The following is a 10687-nucleotide window of genomic DNA, read 5'->3' as shown; positions in this document are numbered from 1 at the left end:
TCATACTTTCTCAGTTTTAACATACATCTTCACCTGATCGAGGGTTTTTTCTGCTTTGGATCACGTAGTAAAGTGGTACCACACTGAAACAGTCCATTAAACCTGGTTTGCATCAATATTTTAGAGGATAACGCATGTTAGGTCTAGGTTAGCCCCGAGATTTTCACTCATCAGACTCATACTTTCGCATTCACCACATACTTGTTGAACGGATCCTGGGTTTTTTCTGGTTTGGTTCACGTGGTAATGTGGTACCACACTGAAACATTCAATGAAACCAGGTCTGGATAAATATTATAGAGGATAACGCAAGTTAGGTCTGGGATAGGTCTGGGATTAGCCCTCATCAGACTCATACTTTCGCTTTCTTCACATACTTGTTGAACAGATCCTGTGTTATTTTCTGGTTTGGATCACATAGTAATGTGGTACCACACTGAAACAGTCGATTAAACCAGGTTTCGATCAATATTTTTGAGGATAACGCATGTTAGGTCTAGGTTAGGTCTGGGATTTTCACTCATCAGACTCATACTTTCGCATTCTTCACATACTTGTTGAACGGATCCTGGGTTTTTTCTGGATTGGATCACGTAGTAATGTGGTACCACACTGAAACATTCAATGAAACCTGGTCTGGATAAATATTTTAGAGGATAACGCTGGTTAGGTCTGGGATAGGTCTGGGATTAGCCCTCATCAGACTCATACTTTCGCACACTTCACATACTCGTTGAACAGATCCTGGATTTTTTTCTGGTTTGGATCACGTAGTAATGTGGTAACACACTGAAACAGTCGATTAAACCTGGTTTCGATCAATATTATTGAGGATAACGCATGTTAGGTCTAGGTCAGGTCTAGGATTTGCCCTCATCAGGCTCATACTTTCTCATATTTCTCATACTTCATGGCTGGATCCTGGGCAATTTCTGGATTGGATCACGTAGTAATGTGGTACCACACTGAAACAGTCAATTAAACCTGGTTTCGAACAATATTTTAAAGAATAATTCATGTTAGGTCTAGGTTAGGTCTGGGATTTGCTCTCATCAGGCTCATTCTTTCGCATATTTCTCATACATGTTGAACAGATCCTGGGTTTTTTCTGGTTTGGATCACGTAGTAATGTGGGACCACACTGAAACAATCAATTAAACCTGGTTTCCATCAATATCTTAGAGGACAACGCAAGTTAGGTCTGGGATAGGTCTGGGATTACCCCTCATCAGACTCATACTTTCGCTTTCTTCACATACTCGTTGAACAGATCCTGTGTTATTTTCTGGTTTGGATCACATAGTAATGTGGTACCACACTGAAACAGTCGATTAAACCAGGTTTCGATCAATATTTTTGAGGATAACGCATGTTAGGTCTAGGTTAGGTCTGGGATTTTCACACATCAGACTCATACTTTCGCATTCTCCACATACTTGCTGAACGGATCCTGGGTTTTTTCTGGATTGGATCACGTAGTAATGTGGTACCACACTGAAACATTCAATGAAACCTGGTCTGGATAAATATTTTAGAGGATAACGCAAGTTAGGTCTGGGATAGGTCTGGGATTAGCCCTCATCAGACTCATACTTTCGCACACATCACATACTCGTTGAACAGATCGTGGGTTTTTTTCTGGTTTGGATCACGTAGTAATGTGGTAACACACTGAAACAGTCGATTAAACCTGGTTTCGATCAATATTATTGAGGATAACGCATGTTAGGTCTAGGTCAGGTCTAGGATTTGCCCTCATCAGGCTCATACTTTCTCATATTTCTCATACTTCATGGCTGGATCCTGGGCAATTTCTGGATTGGATCACGTAGTAATGTGGTACCACACTGAAACAGTCAATTAAACCTGGTTTCGATCAATATTTTAAAGAATAATTAATGTTAGGTCTAGGTTAGGTCTGGGATTTGCTCTCATCAGGCTCATTCTTTCGCATATTTCTCATACATGTTGAACAGATCCTGGGTTTTTTCTGGTTTGGATCACGTAGTAATGTGGGACCACACTGAAACAATCAATTAAACCTGGTTTCCATCAATATTTTAGAGGACAACGCAAGTTAGGTCTGGGATAGGTCTGGGATTAGCCCTCATCAGACTCATACTTTCGCTTTCTTCACATACTCGTTGAACAGATCCTGTGTTATTTTCTGGTTTGGATCACATAGTAATGTGGTACCACACTGAAACAGTCGATTAAACCAGGTTTCGATCAATATTTTTGAGGATAACGCATGTTAGGTCTAGGTTAGGTCTGGGATTTTCACTCATCAGAGTCATACTTTCGCATTCTTCACATACTTGTTGAACTGACCCTGGGTTTTTTCTGGATTGGATCACGTAGTAATGTGGTACCACACTGAAACATTAAATGAAACCTGGTCTGGATAAATATTTTAGAGGATAACGCAAGTTAGGTCTGGGATAGGTCTGGGATTAGCCCTCATCAGACTCATACTTTCGCACACTTCACATACTCGTTGAACGGATCCTGGGTTTTTTTCTGGTTTGGATCACGTAGTAATGTGGTAACACACTGAAACAGTCGATTAAACCTGGTTTCGATTAATATTATTGAGGATAACGCATGTTAGGACTAGGTCAGGTCTAGGATTTGCCCTCATCAGGCTCATACTTTCTCATATTTCTCATACTTCATGGCTAGATCCTGTGCTGTTTCTGGTTTGTATCACGTAGTAATGTGGTACCACGTTGAAACTGTCAATTAAACCTGGTTTCGATCAATATTTTAGAGGATAACGCAAGTTAGGTCTGGCATAGGTCTGGGATTCGCCCTCATCACGCTCATACTTTCGCGTTTTTCACATACTTGTTGAACAGATCCTGGGTTTTTTCTGGTTTGTATCACGTAGTAGTGTGGTACCACACTGAACCAGTCCATTAAACCTGGTTTGGATCAATTGTTTAGAGGATAACGCATGCTAGGTCTAGGTTAACCCTGGGATTTTCACTCATCAGACTCATACTTTCGCATTCTTCTCATACTTGTTGAACTGATCCTGGGATTTTTCTGGTTTGGATCACGTAGTAATGTGGTACCACACTGAAACAGTCGATTAAACCTGGTTTCGATCTATATTTTAGAGAATAATTCTTGTTAGGTCTAGGTTAGGTCTGGGATTTGCTCTCATCAGGCTCGTTCTTTCGCATATTTCTCATACTTGATGGCTAGATCCTGGGCTTTTTCTGGATTGCATCACGTAGTAATGAAGTACAACACTGAAACAGTCAATTAAACCTGGTTTCCATCAATATCTTAGAGGACAACGCAAGTTAGGTCTGGGATAGGTCTGGGATTTGACCTCATCAGACTCATACTTTCGCACACTTCACATACTCGTTGAACAGATCCTGGGTTATTTTCTGGTTTGGATCACATAGTAATGTGGTACCACACTGAAACGGTCGATTAACCCTGGTTTCGATCAATATTTTAGAGAATAATTCATGTTAGGTCTAGGTTAGGTCTGGGATTTGCTCTCATCAGGCTCATTCTTTCGCATATTTCTCATACTTGATGGCTAGATCCTGGGCTGTTTCTGGATTGTATGACGTAGTAATGTGGTACCACGCTGAAACAGCGAATTAAACCTGGTTTCGATCAATATTTTAGAGGATAACGCAAGTTAGGTCTAGGTTAGGCCTGGGACTTGCCCTCATCAGGGTCATACTTTCGCAGTTTTAACATACATGTTGACCTGATCGAGGGTTTTTTCTGCTTTGGATCACGTAGTAAAGTGGTACCACACTGAAACATTCAATTAAACCTGGTCTTGATAAATATTTTAGAGGATAACACATGTTAGGTTTGGGTTAGGTCTAGGATTTGCCCTCATCAGGCTCATACTTTCGCATATTTCTCATACTTCATGGCTAGATCCTGGGCTGTTTCTGGATTGTATCACGTAGTAACGTGGTACCACGCTGAAACAGTCAATTAAACCTGGTTTCGATCAATATTTTAGAGGATAACGCAAGTTAGGTCTGGCATAGGTCTGGGATTCGCCCTCATCAGGCTCATACTTTCGCATTCTTCTCATACTTGTTGAACTGATCGTGGGTTTTTTCTGGTTTGTATCACGTAGTAATGTGGTACCACACTGAAACAGTCGATTAAACCTGGTTTCGATCAATATTTTAGAGAATAATTCATGTTAGGTCTAGGTTAGGTCTGGGATTTGCTCTCATCAGGCTCGTTCTTTCGCATATTTCTCATACTTGATGGCTAGATCCTGGGCTTTCTCTGGATTGCATCACGTAGTAATGAAGTACAACACTGAAACAGTCAATTAAACCTGGTTTCCATCAATATCTTAGAGGACAACGCAAGTTAGGTCTGGGATAGGTCTGGGATTTGACCTCATCAGACTCATACTTTCGCACACTTCACATACTCGTTGAACAGATCCTGGGTTATTTTCTGGTTTGGATCACATAGTAATGTGGTACCACACTGAAACAGTCGATTAACCCTTGTTTCGATCAATATTTTGGAGGATAACGCAAGTTAAGTCTGGGATTGGTCTGGGATTTGACCTCATCAGACTCATACTTTCGCACACTTCACATACTCGTTGAACAGATCCTGGGTTACTTTCTGGTTTGGATCACATAGTAATGTGGTACCACACTGAAACAGTCGATTAAACCAGGTTTCGATCAATATTTTTGAGGATAACGCATGTTAGGTCTAGTTTAGGCCTGGGATTTTCACTCATCAGACTCATACTTTCGCATTCTTCACATACTTGTAGAACGGATCCTGGGTTTTTTCTGGTTTGGATCACGGAGTAATGTGGGACCACACTGAAACAGTCAATTAAACCTGGTCTTGATAAATATTTTAGAGGACAACGCATGTTAAGTCTGGGTCAGGTCTAGAATTTGCCCTCATCATGCTCATACTTTCGCATCTTTCTCATACATCATGGCTAGATGCTGGGCTATTTCTGGATTGTATCACGTAGTAATGTGGTACCACGCTGAAACAGTCGATTAAACCTGGTATCGATCAATATTTTAGAGGATAACGCATGTTAGGTCTAGGTTAGGCCTGGGATTTTCACTCATCAGACTCATACTTTCGCATTCTTCACATACTTGTTGAACGGAACCTGTGTTTTTTCTGGTTTGGATCCCGTAGTAGTGTGGTATCACACTGAAACAGTCCATTAAACCTGGTTTCGCTCAATATTTTAGAGGATAACGCATGTTAGGTCTAGGTCAGGCCTGGGATTTTCACTCATCAGACTCATACTTTCGCATTCTTCACATACTTGTTGAACGGATGCTGGGTTTTTTCTGGTTTGGATCACGTAGTAATGTGGGTCCACACTGAAACAATCAATTAAACCTGGTCTTGATAAATATTTTAGAGGATAACGCATGTTAGGTCTGGGATAGGTATGGGATTTGCCCTCACCAGACTCATACTTTCGCATTCTTCACATACTTGTTGAACGGATCCTGGGTTTTTTCTGGTTTGGATCACGTTGTAATGTGGGACCACACTGAAACAGTCAATTAAACCTGGTTTCGATCAATATTTTAGAGAATAATTCATGTTAGGTCTAGGTTAGGTCTGGGATTTGCTCTCATCAGGCTCATTCTTTCGCATATTTCTCATACGTGTTGAACAGATCCTGGGTTTTTTCTGGTTTGGATCACGTAGTAATGTGGGGCCACACTGATACAATCAATTAAACCTGGTTTCCATCAATATTTTACAGGACAACGCAAGTTAGGTCTGGGATAGGTCTGGGATTTGCCCTCATCAGGCTCATACTTTCGCGTTTTTCACATACTTGTTGAACAGATCCTGGGTTTTTTCTGGTTTGGATCCCGTAGTAGTGTGGTACCACAATAAAACAGTCAATTAAACCAGGTCTGGATAAATATTATAGAGGATAACGCAAGTTAGGTCTGGGATAGGTCTGGGATTAGCCCTCATCAGACTCATACTTTCGCTTTCTTCACATACTCGTTGAACAGATCCTGTGTTATTTTCTGGTTTGGATCACATAGTAATGTGGTACCACACTGAAACATTCAATGAAACCAGGTCTGGATAAATATTTTAGAGGATAACGCTGGTTAGGTCTGGGATAGGTCTGGGATTAGCCCTCATCAGACTCATACTTTCGCACACTTCACATACTCGTTGAACGGATCCTGGGTTTTTTTCTGGTTTGGATCACGTAGTAATGTGGTAACACACTGAAACAGTCGATTAAACCTGGTTTCGATTAATATTATTGAGGATAACGCATGTTAGGACTAGGTCAGGTCTAGGATTTGCCCTCATCAGGCTCACACTTCCTCATATTTCTCATACTTCATGGCTAGATCCTGGGCTGTTTCTGGTTTGTATCACGTAGTAATGTGGTACCACGTTGAAACAGTCAATTAAACCTGGTTTCGATCAATATTTTAGAGGATAACGCAAGTTAGGTCTGGGATAGGTCTGGGATTAGCCCTCATCAGACTCATACTTTCGCACACATCACATACACGTTGAACAGATCGTGGGTTTTTTTCTGGTTTGGATCACGTAGTAATGTGGTAACACACTGAAACAGTCGATTAAACCTGGTTTCGATCAATATTATTGAGGATAACGCATGTTAGGTCTAGGTCAGGTCTAGGATTTGCCCTCATCAGGCTCATACTTTCTCATATTTCCCATACTTCATGGCTGGATCCTGGGCTATTTCTGGATTGGATCACGTAGTAATGTGGTACCACACTGAAACGGTCAATTAAACCTGGTTTCGATTAATATTTTAGAGAATAATTCATGTTAGGTCTGGGTTAGGTCTGGGATTTGCTCTCATCAGGCTCATTCTTTCGCATATTTCTCATACATGCTGAACAGATCCTGGGTTTTTTCTGGTTTGGATCACGTAGTAATGTGGGACCACACTGAAACAATCAATTAAACCTGGTTTCCATCAATATTTTAGAGGACAACGCAAGTTAGGTCTGGGATAGGTCTGGGATTAGCCCTCATCAGACTCATACTTTCGCTTTCTTCACATACTCGTTGAACAGATCCTGTGTTATTTTCTGGTTTGGATCACGTAGTAATGTGGTACCACACTGAAACAGTCAATTAAACCAGGTTTCGATCAATATTTTTGAGGATAACGCATGTTAGGTCTAGGTTAGGTCTGGGATTTTCACTCATCAGAGTCATACTTTCGCATTCTTCACATACTTGTTGAACTGACCCTGGGTTTTTTCTGGATTGGATCACGTAGTAATGTGGTACCACACTGAAACATTAAATGAAACCTGGTCTGGATAAATATTTTAGAGGATAACGCAAGTTAGGTCTGGGATAGGTCTGGGATTAGCCCTCATCAGACTCATACTTTCGCACACTTCACATACTCGTTGAACGGATCCTGGGTTTTTTTCTGGTTTGGATCACGTAGTAATGTGGTAACACACTGAAACAGTCGATTAAACCTGGTTTCGATTAATATTATTGAGGATAACGCATGTTAGGACTAGGTCAGGTCTAGGATTTGCCCTCATCAGGCTCATACTTTCTCATATTTCTCATACTTCATGGCTAGATCCTGGGCTGTTTCTGGTTTGTATCACGTAGTAATGTGGTACCACGTTGAAACAGTCAATTAAACCTGGTTTCGATCAATATTTTAGAGGATAACGCAAGTTAGGTCTGGCATAGGTCTGGGATTCGTCCTCATCACGCTCATACTTTCGCGTTTTTCACATACTTGTTGAAGAGATCCTGGGTTTTTTCTGGTTTGTATCACGTAGTAGTGTGGTACCACACTGAACCAGTCCATTAAACCTGGTTTGGATCAATTGTTTAGAGGATAACGCATGCTAGGTCTAGGTTAGCCCTGGGATTTTCACTCATCAGACTCATACTTTCGCATTCTTCTCATACTTGTTGAACTGATCCTGGGATTTTTCTGGTTTGGATCACGTAGTAATGTGGTACCACACTGAAACAGTCGAGTAAACCTGGTTTCGATCAATATTTTAGAGAATAATTCTTGTTAGGTCTAGGTTAGGTCTGGGATTTGCTCTCATCAGGCTCGTTCTTTCGCATATTTCTCATACTTGATGGCTAGATCCTGGGCTTTTTCTGGATTGCATCACGTAGTAATGAAGTACAACACTGAAACAGTCAATTAAACCTGGTTTCCATCAATATCTTAGAGGACAACGCAAGTTAGGTCTGGGATAGGTCTGGGATTTGACCTCATCAGACTCATACTTTCGCACACTTCACATACTCGTTGAACAGATCCTGGGTTATTTTCTGGTTTGGATCACATAGTAATGTGGTACCACACTGAAACGGTCGATTAACCCTGGTTTCGATCAATATTTTAGAGAATAATTCATGTTAGGTCTAGGTTAGGTCTGGGATTTGCTCTCATCAGGCTCATTCTTTCGCATATTTCTCATACTTGATGGCTAGATCCTGGGCTGTTTCTGGATTGTATGACGTAGTAATGTGGTACCACGCTGAAACAGCGAATTAAACCTGGTTTCGATCAATATTTTAGAGGATAACGCAAGTTAGGTCTAGGTTAGGCCTGGGACTTGCCCTCATCAGGGTCATACTTTCGCAGTTTTAACATACATGTTGACCTGATCGAGGGTTTTTTCTGCTTTGGATCACGTAGTAAAGTGGTACCACACTGAAACATTCAATTAAACCTGGTCTTGATAAATATTTTAGAGGATAACGCATGTTAGGTTTGGGTTAGGTCTAGGATTTGCCCTCATCAGGCTCATACTTTCGCATATTTCTCATACTTCATGGCTAGATCCTGGGCTGTTTCTGGATTGTATGACGTAGTAATGTGGTACCACGCTGAAACAGCGAATTAAACCTGGTTTCGATCAATATTTTAGAGGATAACGCAAGTTAGGTCTAGGTTAGGCCTGGGACTTGCCCTCATCAGGGTCATACTTTCGCAGTTTTAACATACATGTTGACCTGATCGAGGGTTTTTTCTGCTTTGGATCACGTAGTAAAGTGGTACCACACTGAAACATTCAATTAAACCTGGTCTTGATAAATATTTTAGAGGATAACGCATGTTAGGTTTGGGTTAGGTCTAGGATTTGGCCTCATCAGGCTCATACTTTCGCATATTTCTCATACTTCATGGCTAGATCCTTGGCTGTTTCTGGATTGTATCACGTAGTAACGTGGTACCACCCTGAAACAGTCAATTAAACCAGGTTTCGATCAATATTTTAGAGGATAACGCAAGTTAGGTCTGGCATAGGTCTGGGATTCGCCCTCATCAGGCTCATACTTTCGCATTCTTCTCATACTTGTTGAACTGATCCTGGGTTTTTTCTGGTTTGTATCACGTAGTAATGTGGTACCACACTGAAACAGTCGATTAAACCTGGTTTCGATCAATATTTTAGAGAATAATTCATGTTAGGTCTAGGTTAGGTCTGGGATTTGCTCTCATCAGGCTCGTTCTTTCGCATATTTCTCATACTTGATGGCTAGATCCTGGGCTTTTTCTGGATTGCATCACGTAGTAATGAAGTACAACACTGAAACAGTCAATTAAACCTGGTTTCCATCAATATCTTAGAGGACAACGCAAGTTAGGTCTGGGATAGGTCTGGGATTTGACCTCATCAGACTCATACTTTCGCACACTTCACATACTCGTTGAACAGATCCTGGGTTACTTTCTGGTTTGGATCACATAGTAATGTGGTACCACACTGAAACAGTCGATTAAACCAGGTTTCGATCAATATTTTTGAGGATAACGCATGTTAGGTCTAGTTTAGGCCTGGGATTTTCACTCATCAGACTCATACTTTCGCATTCTTCACATACTTGTAGAACGGATCCTGGGTTTTTTCTGGTTTGGATCACGGAGTAATGTGGGACCACACTGAAACAGTCAATTAAACCTGGTCTTGATAAATATTTTAGAGGACAACGCATGTTAAGTCTGGGTCAGGTCTAGAATTTGCCCTCATCATGCTCATACTTTCGCATCTTTCTCATACATCATGGCTAGATCCTGGGCTATTTCTGGATTGTATCACGTAGTAATGTGGTACCACGCTGAAACAGTCGATTAAACCTGGTATCGATCAATATTTTAGAGGATAACGCATGTTAGGTCTAGGTTAGGCCTGGGATTTTCACTCATCAGACTCATACTTTCGCATTCTTCACATACTTGTTGAACGGATCCTGTGTTTTTTCTGGTTTGGATCCCGTAGTAGTGTGGTATCACACTGAAACAGTCCATTAAACCTGGTTTCGCTCAATATTTTAGAGGATAACGCATGTTAGGTCTAGGTCAGGCCTGGGATTTTCACTCATCAGACTCATACTTTCGCATTCTTCACATACTTGTTGAACGGATGCTGGGTTTTTTCTGGTTTGGATCACGTAGTAATGTGGGTCCACACTGAAACAATCAATTAAACCTGGTCTTGATAAATATTTTAGAGGATAGCGCATGTTAGGTCTGGGATAGGTATGGGATTTGCCCTCACCAGACTCATACTTTCGCACACTTCACATACTTGTTGAACAGATCCTGTGTTATTTTCTGGTTTGGATCACATAGTAATGTGGTACCACACTGAAACAGTCGATTAAACCAGGTTTC

The sequence above is a fragment of the Colletes latitarsis genome, unplaced genomic scaffold (genome assembly GCF_051014445.1).
Source record: "Colletes latitarsis isolate SP2378_abdomen unplaced genomic scaffold, iyColLati1 scaffold0023, whole genome shotgun sequence".
Lineage (NCBI taxonomy): Eukaryota > Metazoa > Arthropoda > Insecta > Hymenoptera > Colletidae > Colletes > Colletes latitarsis.
Note: the sequence above shows the minus strand (reverse complement) of the source record.